This window comes from Pelodiscus sinensis, chromosome 1 (assembly GCF_049634645.1).
Source record: "Pelodiscus sinensis isolate JC-2024 chromosome 1, ASM4963464v1, whole genome shotgun sequence".
Taxonomy (NCBI): domain Eukaryota; kingdom Metazoa; phylum Chordata; order Testudines; family Trionychidae; genus Pelodiscus; species Pelodiscus sinensis.
Window position 1 is genome coordinate 319,957,790 of NC_134711.1, and position 12,453 is coordinate 319,970,242.

The 12,453-nt window shown below is 42.8% G+C and overlaps 1 protein-coding gene across 6 annotated transcripts in view; it reads right to left on the minus strand.

Annotated features, from left to right (window-relative positions):
- Positions 1-12,453, minus strand: part of GDPD5 (glycerophosphodiester phosphodiesterase domain containing 5) — a 347,114-nt gene that overhangs the window by 125,746 nt on the left and 208,915 nt on the right. The window contains exon 1 of one of the 6 annotated variants that reach the window (XM_075919547.1): positions 4,350-4,907. The exons of the other annotated variants lie outside the window; for them this stretch is intronic. The gene's annotated coding sequence lies outside the window, so the exon portion shown is untranslated. Of the gene's footprint in view, positions 1-4,349; positions 4,908-12,453 lie in introns of those variants that run through there. 6 annotated transcript variants of the gene reach the window in all.

The window sequence follows — 12,453 nt, forward strand, 5'->3', positions numbered from 1 at the left end:
AGGAGGTGACTGTGAGTAACTGAGCTGTTTGGAAAAGTGCTGCTTGGGACAGAGCACAAAAGACAAACTGACTCTGGGTGCAATGAGAGCCAGAGTGATCTGCCCAGGGAACCAGAACGGCTGGCATTTGGTGGGGCTTATTCCAGTAACAGAAAGATTTTGCCGCTGGCTGCTCAGCTTGGACTAACCCACACAGAACCTGCACAGAGCTGTCTCCACTCCAGCTGCAGACTTTCAAGTGCGCCCATGCAAGCGTCTGGGACTCTGAATCCAGAGAAGTGCACGCTCTGGGGTGGGATAAATGGTGGTAGTGCAAATGCCAGATGGATAAGTTTCCTTCCTTTCTGTGTACTTTTTAATTGACAGATCAACAGAGCCAGACGTGTACCCAGAAGCCTCCTGCTACGGGACAATCCCAAGAAAGAAACCAACAGAACACCACTGGCCATCACCTATAGTCCCCAGCTAAAACCTCTCCAACGCATCATTAGTGATCTACAGCCCATCCTGGACAATGATCCCTCGCTTTCACAGGCCTTGGGAGGTAGGCCGGTCCTTGCCCACAGACAACCCGCCAACCTGAAGCATATTCTCACCTGCAACTATACAACGCACCATAATAACTCGAACTCAGGAACCAATCCTTGCAACAAACCTCGGTGCCAACTCTGCCCACATATATACACCAGCAACACCATCACAGGACCTAACCAGATCAGCCATACTGTCACTGGTACATTCTCCTGCACATCTACCAACGTAATATATGCCATCATGTGCCAACAATGCCCCACTGCTATATACATCGGCCAAACTGGACAGTCCCTATGTAAAAGAATCAATGGACACAAATCTGATATTAGGAATGGCAAGCTACAGTTCATCTTTAAGTTTGACACAATCAACTCTGGATTAAACAAAGACTGTGAATGGCTCGCTAACTACAAAAGCAGCTTCTGCTCTCTTGGAATTCACACCTCCAGATCAGCTACTAGAGGTGGGCCTCATCCTCCTTGATTGGATCCACCTCGTCATCTCCAGCCTGATCCTGGCCTGCATATTTATTCCTGCCTCTGGAAATTTCCACTACATGCATCTGACGAAGTGGGTCTTTGCCCACGAAAGCTTATGCTCCTACACTCCTGTTAGTCTATAAGGTGCCACAGGACTCCTCGTCACTTTTGCAGATTCAGACTAACACGGCTACCCCTCTGATACTTTAATTGATTTTGTTCACTTTTAATCTGTTAAACCCGGTTTCTTTAAATTGTTAAGTAAAGGTGTGTTAATTCTAATTTAATCAATTAGATATATCTTATTGATAATCATTGTCTTGGAGTTAGTTCCAGGTTATTACTGGAATAATTTTACTCCTGGAGGCTCCCAAGGCACACCATTAAGTGTGTACAGGGCCGGCCAGGTGGAGGCACCACCATTGTATATTCTTTATGAACAAGGGACTGCAGCAAAGGGGTGGATAGGGAATTCCCAACTAAACAACATCACCACTGGGGTATTCAGGATCTCATTTTATGTTAAAAACATCAGGCGCCCAGGCACACCTGTGAGTGTGACCAGCTCCCAAGTAACCCAGGGAGGAAAAAAGGGCGTTACACATTTAAAATAGATCTGAATTGCCATGGAGAGCCCAAGTCATGGATGAGGACTCAGTTATCCTGGGCACTGTATGATAAACACAGAACAATGATAATCCCTGCCTCAAGAGGTTGCAATCTAATATAGAACAACACGTTGGCAGACGTGGATGGGAGAAAGGATCAGGCATTTTCATTTAGGTCCACTTCTATCTGCAATGCACTGCACTGCAGCTCATAATACCGTAATAGTTACAATACTGTGCTACGATCAGAACGATGATTTCCTAGTAGCTTAAACACTTGCTATGGATCCAAGGTCTGAGCTGAGCCTCCATTCTGAAAAACTAAGTCAACAGCATTAAAAATGAGTAAATAGAGCAACATCACAGCTTTCTGTCTCTGCAGCATAGATTCTGGTATATTGCTGTACATCTCAGTCTTTAGACAAGTTGTTAAAAAAAACAAAAAACAAAACAAAAACAAAAACGGAAGCTGCTAAGAGCTAATGAAAGAGCACTTGGTCCTTTACTGTTTTGTTTTACGCTTGCCAATTAGTTAGTATGTTTTATTTCTCCAATTTGGCAGGAATCATAACAGTCTTCACTGGCCTGAAACATTTTCATTGCATTTTGACAACGCTACATAATACTTAGCACTAGGATGTTTCACCTTCAGAAGCAATAGATTTTTGTAACTTTAAGTCCCTCCAAAATTTAGAGGCAGATCAGTATTATCTCATTACAGGAGGCAATACTGAAGGTCAGAGAGATGATTAAGTGGTGTGTCCAAGATCAGAGTCAATGGGACGGCAAGGATTAGCAATGAGGAAGTCACAATTCCTGCACCGCTGCCATTCCTTTAGGCTACGCCATCTCTTCATGGTCACCACAGAAACGGTCATGGTCAGACAAAAATCACATTAGGAATTTTCTTTTTTAATGGAATCTTCAAGTCAACAAGCTGTAAGAAGGTGTGCAGAAGTGAAATCAATGGGAGCACTTATATACAAGGAGTGGACACAGTCCAGATATCTTCCTCTGTGAAAACACTCTCCTAAATAAGGCGGCACAAGCGGATCCAGAGCATAAATTGTCAGATAGAGATTAAAGAGCTACTTTAAATTTGTTTCTTTTTACGTGACAGAGACCTTCTGCAGATCATCAAGATGCAGGCTGCTCGGTCTGCTGATTACACTGCTGTTGGAAGTGATGGCTTCTCTCACTCTGTTCAGACTATGATAGATATTTTGAGCTTGAAGAAACAACTTAAAATGATGCAAACATCTAAGACCTGGTCTAATTATAGACAGTGCCAACTGCCTCTTGGAAGTAAGCCTTAAAAGGCAGATTTTTTTCCTCCTCAGCGATGCGTGGTATGAAAAGACAAGTCCACCTGGAGCAGGCATGGAAGAATCACGGTGCTACAAACTGCCCGAAACACCACAGCCCACGTTACAACCCTTGCCCAGTCAGACCCCATTACTGCTCCCTCCTGGAATTGCTCAAGGACATGACTTTAAGCTATGTGTCCAGTTTCAGCTCCTTTCCTGGTTTTCAAAGCTTTGCACAGCTTTTCCATAGCCTCTCTCTCAGATCTCAATTTATTACATGCACCCTCTCTGCACCTTGCATTACCACTCTCTCTCTCTTCATGCTCCCTTTGTTACTGTCTTCCACTTCCATCTTTGCGGGTACGTTTATACTACAGAGCTTTTAGCAACAGGGCTGTGGCCACACAGTCCTGTCACTAACAGTTCATGCGTGTGAAGGCTGTTTGGCAGCCCTTTTGGGGCACGTCTACACTACTTGAAATAAACTAAGCAATTTGAGCTATGCAAGCTGCATAGCTTATTTCGAGTCGATTTTGAAATAGCTTATTTTGAAATTTGGCACTGTTTACACAGCACTTATTTTTAAATAAATCCGAAACGTCCCTTACTCGTCACGGAATGAGGCTTACAGGGACGTCGGAATAACGAGCCCATTATATTTCGAAATAACGGGCGTGCTCAAAAGATGCAGAATAGCTATTTTGAATGCTTCCAGTATCCCAAAATAGCACTGCAGTGTAGACGTAGCCTTGGAGGCCAAAATACTTCCACCCCTTATCAGGGGAGGGAGATGTTCGCTCTGTTGGCAGGAGAATGCTACTGTGGACAAAGCAATGCTCACAGGGAAATCTTTGTCATTCATTTGCAGAGAGGGAAGTTAAACACCAGCCATATGCTTTCCAGGCACTTTCTTCTTTAGGAAGACTCACAACAACAAAAAATCCACACAAAGTGAAGTAAGTCTTTGCTCCAGTCCCCAAGAGTGTGTTGGCTTTCTACCAATTTTTCTGCATTGTAATCCTAATGCAGAGATTATCTCTATCTGATAAGGATATTCATGGTTTAGCCTTCCCTCAGAGTCTGAACTGCCCCTGCACTTCTCCAGCCCAGTCTTACAACACACCATGGAGCTTCTACTGAAAATGCCTGAGGTTGTTTCATTCAATAGCCTTGATTGTTACTGCCAAGGAGCACAAGTAGCCTAGAGGGAATAGCTATAAGAAGAGAGGTGCTGACCCCAGGTGGGAGTTCACGGTTTCGGGGCACTTTTCACAGACTGATGGAGATTACTCCTGGTGTTTCAGCCTCATTTCTACTTGGTTATTTACATGAGGTTTCCCCCGCACTCTCCAGCCATTACAGCTGGATAAAGGGGGCCAGTTCTCTGCTGCCCTGCCCCTTGTGTAGCCATTGACACTCACCACGCACTGGAAGTGTAAAACGCTAGCACTTCAGAACAGTGGTGTCCGACACGCTGCGAGTACTGGTAAAGAATGACTGTCCAAGATGCCTAGCAAAGGAGAATCAGGCCCTAACACCTTTGTTTTTCCCTCAGCTTTACTGTCAGATGTGTGTCACAATTGCTGTTTGTGAGATCTGTGGGGCAGCAATCAATCACACTTCCCTTTTGGTCTTGCACAAGGCCAGACATGATATGACTGAGTTTAAATGGCTGTTAAAGCAATGCTGGGGCAGTCCTTTGGGTGCAAGGGCTGTCAAATCTACACTGTTATTCCTACTTATTGTTTGAAGCTTGGTCTCCAATTGCTTATGGTGGATTTTACACTTCAGAAATAAATCAAGTACCACAAAGCAGGAAGGATGATGCAATCCATCCTGAAGTTCCACAGCACACAGACCCTGCAACCAAATGCAAATTGAGGCAGTGTGCCTTCCCACAGTGTGCACAGATGTCCTAGCATTGCATGCACACGAGAGGCTGCACTCCACGCCACACCTTGCAAGCACAGGATTATTCCCTACAGTGTTTCTCCAGACTGTTTAAATTATTCAAGCGATGGGTCTTTCATCGTTTCCCTTGACAGCTTGGCTCAGAATTAGCTCCATTAGACACAATGGAAGCTCAGTTGCAGAGCGCTACATTGCTCCATAAGGACATTTCGTGTGTGAAACAGTCATTTTAAAAATGCAACAGCATTTTATATTACAGGGGCATTTCTGAACGTATTTTCTGGCTGTGGTCACATGAAAGAAATGTGTCAGGGCCAGCAGCATGCTGGAAGTATGGGAAAACAAGGTAAGAGGGTTGAGTCAGTTTCCACCTGGCTTTGGAAATGGTTTAGCCACCAGGGGAAAAAGGCATGAATGTTCCTGAGGCGGGGAGGGTGGGACTTTTTACCATTTTACCATTACCACTCCTGGATCCTCATGATGGCAGTGGCCTACGGGGACAGCTGCCTTTTTCCTGGTGGGCAGAGTTGGGGACTGCCCCCTGAAAGAGTGCTGTGACCAAAGCCCAAACTAATTCAGAACTACGGGCTGGGCTTGCAGGACAGACAAAGGAAAACAGGGAGTGTGACACCAACTTCAGACTCAGTAACCACAGATTGTAACTCAGTCTGGACCCCATTGATCAGCAGAGCTACTGGCAACAAGGGGCACAAAAATACCTATTTTAGGAAAAGTTTCCCCACTCCCAACACAGCTGGGGTAGTATTAGTGTGAGAGGAGATTTAGCCCATCAGTTCTGTCCTCTTATTCACATGGGTATCTTAGATATGCATGAAGTACGTATCTTATAATCTTTCAATGGATGTATATACTGTACACAAAATATTACACTGGGAGGGTATTTGGGTACTTTCTCTGCTATATGAGAAGATGCCAAGATGAGCAAACTGAACATACACAACAGGTCCAATTCTCCCAAGTTACTGTACACAAGAGCACTTCCAACGATGTTGGGCTGGCATGACTGGAAGAGGAAAACTTGGCCCAGCATGGTTAATACCCATAGCAACTATTTACACCCAAGTTCTACCCAGCATTGATAATTTTCTAAGTAATAAATACTTCTGAGACTTGTTTATCCAGCAATAGTTTTGCACAGCTGTAAAGAACCTACAGGAATTCCCTGGGACCTACGGTTCATACCAACTCTAGGACTAACTAAACTCTTAGGCTGTGTCTACACTGGCATGAGTTTCCGGAAATGCTTAAAACGGAATACTATTCCGTTTTCAGTTTTTCCGGAAAAGGAGCATCTACATTGGCAGGCTGCTTTTCCGGAAAAGCCCTTTTTCCGGAAAAGCGTCTGTGGCCAATGTAGATGCGCTTTTCCGGAAAAGAGCCCCGATCGCCATTTTCGCGATCGGGGCTTTTTTCCGGAAACGACTACTGAGCTGTCTACACTGGCCCTTTTCCGGAACAGTGTTCCGGAATAAGGACTTATGCCCGAGCGGGAGCAGAATAGTTTTTCCGGAATAGCGGCTGATTTTGTACAGTAGAGCATCGTTGCTTTTCCGGAAATTCAAAGGCCAGTGTAGACAGCTCACAGCTTATTCCGGAAAAGCGGCTGATTTTCCGGAATAAGTGGCCCAGTGTAGACACAGCCATATGGTTTAGAATAGCATTTTTCAATGACTCGCTCATGGATGAAGACCTGTCTCTGAGATCTCCCTGATTCAGTTTAGGGTCACAGTAAGGTATCAAAAAGTTAAGAAACACTGGTCTAGAAGATAAAGATGCACTATCCTGATTAGACAGATTAAAAACCAGACAATGCACTGTGAACCTTCTGATGTTCACCATAACTTAGGAAGCACACTTCTTCAGAATAGTTTGGTAGCATTGCTCCCATGGTAAAACCCTACTTCCTGCTATGCTGTACATTGCCTTCAACAAGAAGTGAATTAATATGCAAAGCTCCAGGAGAAAGAAATCATTGGCATTTTAAGCTACTGATGTGCCTCTGGGGAATTGCAAGATGGATGCATTAGACTCCTGAAGTCATTTCCCAAGCATGATAATCAACAAGAGCATGTTGGAAACACATATTAGCTATTCTTGTGCGCTGACACAGACACTAGAGTTTATACTCCATTTTAGCTGTGCATGATCAGTATGGAAAAATACACAATCCCTTGATTACTCCAACTCATCAGAACTTGTTACGTCCTATGGGATTCTTTAAAACAAAACAAAACAAACAAAAGCCAAGGCATCGGGGTGCACAATTTTAATGAATAAAAGTCAATAGCTTAACATCATAAGAAATGTCCTGTATAGGATGAAATCAGACCTTCTCACTTGTGTCATATGCCCCATATTGCTAACAGGTACAGGGATTTTCCTTTAGCTGAAGAAGGATCCTCTTGTTTCAATGGTGCAAGCCCTTCCAATGCCATCACATTCAGAGCAGCCAGGGAATGCAGCAAAACCATTGGCAAGTCCCAGATGGCCAATGCTTTGTGACTGTGTTTGACACAGAAGGACGTGTGTAAACTCCCAGGTATGCTATAGAAATAAAAATACACACTGCAGTGAGTACGTATTTTGGTTTAATAGGACTTTGTGCAGTTTCTGTCATCTAAACTTAATGTGCTAAGTACTTTCCATGAGGTCTACAATAGATGCATTTTATAAGATTCTACTGCATAGGAAATCTCTCCAACGCCTAATGGGAAACACTGCTAGAATCAGCAAAGATTTTCAAATTGGTCGATACCAGGAGCCCCATACTCAGCTGATGGAAATTAGAACCGCTCCATTAAGCCGAAAGAGCAACATGAGTCTACAATCTTTATAACTGCACACTGTATTAGTCCCAAACAACGCACTCCATTAGCATAATAGCAGCCCCGTCACTTGAATCCTTTACAGAACAAGCGACTAGCCACTAAAAAAAGAACTGGAAAAGTTCACGACGCATAGCTCCATCATGGCCATTAGCTAACATGGTCAGGGATGCAAGCACTTGCTCTGGGAGCTGCTAAAGCTTTGATTGCCAAATACTAGGAGCGGATGACAACAAGGATCACTCATTTTCCCTGTTCTGTTCATTCCCTGAGAAGCATCTGGCTTTAGCCATTGTAAGACGTTGGGATACTGGGCTAGATGGACCACTGTTCTGACTCAGTACGGCCATGCTTATGTTGCAAAGACTCTGCACTAGTGGAGAGAATAGATATAGGAAGTCTTATACCTCTGTCTCCTCTGATTGTCCATCTTTCAGGATAATGTCTGAGTGTCTGTATTATACTTTACAAGGGCTGTCAAGTGATTAAAAAGTAACCACAATTAATCGTGTGACTAAAAAAATTAATATTAGAGCACCATTTATTTAAATATTCTACATTTTCAAATATATTGATTTCTAGATTTTGGAAGGCATTTCAGATTGTTACATCTTGGGTGGAGTGCTGTAGCTATCTTTAGCAATCTTACATTGGTACTTTCTTTGATTTTTGTCAAATTTGTAGTGCTGGGTCATCCTCCAAAACTGATATATATGGAAGAATGCAGGTAAAACAGAGCAGAAGACATACAATTCAGGAGTTCAGTCACAAGTTTAATTAACACATTGTTTTTTTTAACAAGTGTCAGCATGGAACCATGTCCTCTGGTTGGGTGGCCAAAGCATGAAGGGACATATGAATTTTTAGCACATTTGGCACATAAATACCTTGCACTGATGGCTACAAAAGTCCCATGAGAACATCTGTTCTCATTTTCAGGTGACACTGTAAATAAGCAGGCAATGGTACCCCCCATAAATGTAAACAAATTTGTTTGCCTTAGCAGTTGGCTGGAAAAGAAATAGGACTTAGTGGATTTGAGGGCGCTAAAATTTTACATGATTTTATTTTTGAGTGCAGCTATGTAACAAAAAAAATCTATATTTGTAAGTTGCACTCTCATGGGAAAGAGACTGCACTACAGTACTTGTATGAGGTGAACTGATAATTGTTTTTTTACTGTGCAAATATTAGTAATCAAAAAGAATATAAACATTGTACACTTTGTATTGTGTTGTTGTAATTGAAGTCAATATATGTGAAAATGTAGAAATATCCAAAAATATTGAATAATTTTCAACTGCCATTCTATTGTTTAACAGTGCGATTAAAACTATAATTAAATCAGGATTCATTTTAAAAAATGTAATTGCATGTGTTAACTGTGATTAATTGACAGCCCTATAGTTTGCACAGGGTTGCAACTTCCATATGGAGTTAAACTAATGCACAGTGATTTTGTTCTCTGCAGTTCTAAGTTCATATGTAGAATTTATGTGATGGGGAGATCCAAAGGCGTCTGTCCTCCCTCGTGTCTTGCATAGAATGGAGAAATCCTAGAATACTCTTCCTTAATATTTACACAGGAGTCCAAGGTTTTGTTCAGCTCTCTCCCATGAAAGTGATCTCCTGGTAATAAGAAAGGTATACATTCACTTGGACAACCCATAGGCAGCCCCTGCTATGACCTGTGGATTAGAGAGCTCACTAGGGAAAGTAGTTCTTTTTCTAAGACTGTCATGGTTTTGTGACTCACAAATGTTATTTATTAAAGATGGTGTAATTTAAACCTCACCCAGGGGCTCATTTTGCTCCCAATATGGATTAAGCAACAATTGAGGTCACTCAAAAAGCACAAGTACAGAAGGTACACAGTACACATGCTGTAAGGTAGTCCATAAAAGCAACAACTGTTACTGTGAGTGTTTCATGTACTGCTGCTCAAATGATTAGGTTTTGGCTGATAAAACAACCCACCCACCTCCCCACATCACCGATCCCCAGATTTACTGGATCATAAATACAGTCCCCATTGCTAGAAGCAAGCAATTGAAGTACTGCACAGGAACAATCACATGGTAGTACCGAAGGCAATACACAGCACTCTTCTCCTCCCCTTCTCTCTCTCATTCTGCACTACTGTCATGGTTCAATCCCCCAACCTGACACTCTGCGTCCAGAGATGGGGAACCGGCTAGCAGAACAAACACTGCAAAACCTCTCTCTCTGATTCCCAGAGACAAACTTATTCAATCTCAGTACCCCTAAGATTCAAAAAAAAAAAAAGAAAAGAAAAAGAAAGAAAGAGGACAAGACTGGTTCTTCGCTACCACCACCAAGTGATTTCAATAAAATATAAAAATAAACTCTTTTCCAGGGGAGAGATCACTTGGGAAATCCACTCCCTAAGGTAAAGCTCTCCTCCCTACCCCAACCTCCGTTTTGCTTGGAGTTGGGAAAAACAGAGGGAATCCACAGGCAGCAATGGACTCTGCCCTTGTAACTAGGCTCTTAGTCCTAAGGACACAATAATCAACCAATACTAGTTAATTAGAATAAAAAGAAAACTCCTCTATTATTAAAACAAAACTCCTGGGCTGTGTCTACATTGGCACCCTTTTCCGGAAAAGGGATGCTAATGAGACACATCGCAATTGCAAATCCGCGGGGGATTTAAATATCCCCCGCGGCTTTTGCATTTACATGGCTGCCGCTTTTTTCCGGCTTGGGGATAAGCCGGAGAAAAGCACCAGTCTAGACGTGATTCTCCAGAAAATAAACCCTTTTCCAGAGGATCTCTTATTCCTACTTTCCTACTTATTCCTACTTTCAAGTGGGAATAAGAGATCCTCCGGAAAAGGGCTCATTTTCCGGAGAATCACATCTAGACTGGCGCTTTTCTCCGGCTTATCCCCAAGCCAGAAAAAAGCGGCAGCCATGTAAATGCAAAAGCCGCGGGGGATATTTAAATCCCCCGCGGATTTGCAATTGCGATGTGTCTCATTAGCGTCCCTTTTCCGGAAAGGGATGCCAATGTAGACACAGCCCTGTTGCAAGCATAGTAAATTGGCTAGATGGTAAATAGCCCCAGTTTGATATATACTCATGGAAAGTCCCTGGGCTATAATCCTTAGTTACAAAGAAGAAAAACAATTAGCCAGCTCAGACATGATTTCCAAACCCCCATAAAAGAAAAACAAACCCTGATGGACTATCTAAACTTTTCCCTACCTACACATTTAAAGAAGTCCGTTCTTGGACAGAGAAAGCATCTTCCAGCTCTCAATACCTGGGAGAAATGGCTCTGAACTCAAAACAAAGAAGAGAGAGAGAAAAAACACTCTTTTCCAGTTTGAAATTCCTACTTGCATTTTTATTGGCTGACTACCCGAATGCCCCTTCCCCCACAGGTGTATCTCGCTCCCATTTATGACAACTACATTTTAGATTCACTTGAATTTTAGTGACAAAAATATCATTGCAAGTAGGAGAGGAATTTCTCTCAAGCTATAGGCTGTTCCCAATATATCTTGATAGTTTCTCCATAAAAAGTTTAAACAATAAAAACAGACACTATTTGTGGGCATCATCAGAACAAGGGGGAATTTAGAGAGGAGGTGCTCAAAGTTTTGTAAGTTATAAATTGGGAAGCAGGGCATTGCTTACACAAAATTTCAAATGGTTCAATGTCTAAACTGGTGTAGGTTGGTGCAACTTGAGTTTATACAAGGCCTCGACTGTGAATGAAAGACTCTGAGGAAACGTAACTTTAGATGACAGGAAGCCAGAAAAAAAGAGATGCACTAAGAAAAACAGGAGATGAAAGAAGATGCAAAAACATCCTTCTTGTATTTCTCATTTGTATCATGGCTTCCCAGAATGCTAAATGTGGGGTTAGTGCTACACAACCACACAACGGCTCACATGGGGCTTTTATAACTTAAAAACAATGGAAAATTACTGCATTCTTATTACCTTCAGCAACACTGAGGTTTGCCTCAGGATGGCTGCCGGAGACAAATGTGAAACCACAAGCCTAGAGATACTTGTTGGAAGAGTTCAGTTATAAGGATCTTTGCTTACTGACTGAAATACAGGTTGAAGCTCTTGAATCTGGCACCCTGGGGACCTGACCAGTGCCAAACCAAAGAATGTGCCAGACCATGGGAGGTCAATATTTTCTAGCAGCATTTCTGACATTTTCCCTGCTCACTGGGCTCTTACAAAACATTTTAGGGGTAAATTAGAGCTAAATAACAGTACAGAACATGGATTGCCAGACTGGTGGCTGTAAACAAACGCTATAGGACTGAAGGAAACTTGGCCTACCCATGATAAGTGGACATCCCGCTAATTAAAATCATACTGGACCATGGATGTTGCCAGATCAGTGAGTGCTGGACTAGAGCAATTAAACCTGTACTGCAAATGCCCTCTGCTCAGTTTCACTACTGGATAGTGTCTATTACACGGCCTCATTTAAATGCATGGCTGAGTCAGAATCCTTCAGTCCAACAGGAGAATCCTGCTTCATAGGGTATGTCTACACTTGCACCTTCTTTCGAAATAGGGATGCAAATGAAGACATTCGAAACTGCAAATGAAGCCGGGATTTAACTATCCCATGCTTCTTTTGCATATTCGCGTAATGGTAGCAAGGAAGGGGCAGATGGTCCAAGGAGTTGGCACACACAAAGAGTCCACTTGAAAGCCAGCTCCTGACATGAATAGGCTTCCTCCTGCCCCCTTCAGAGGCAGCAGCATGGGC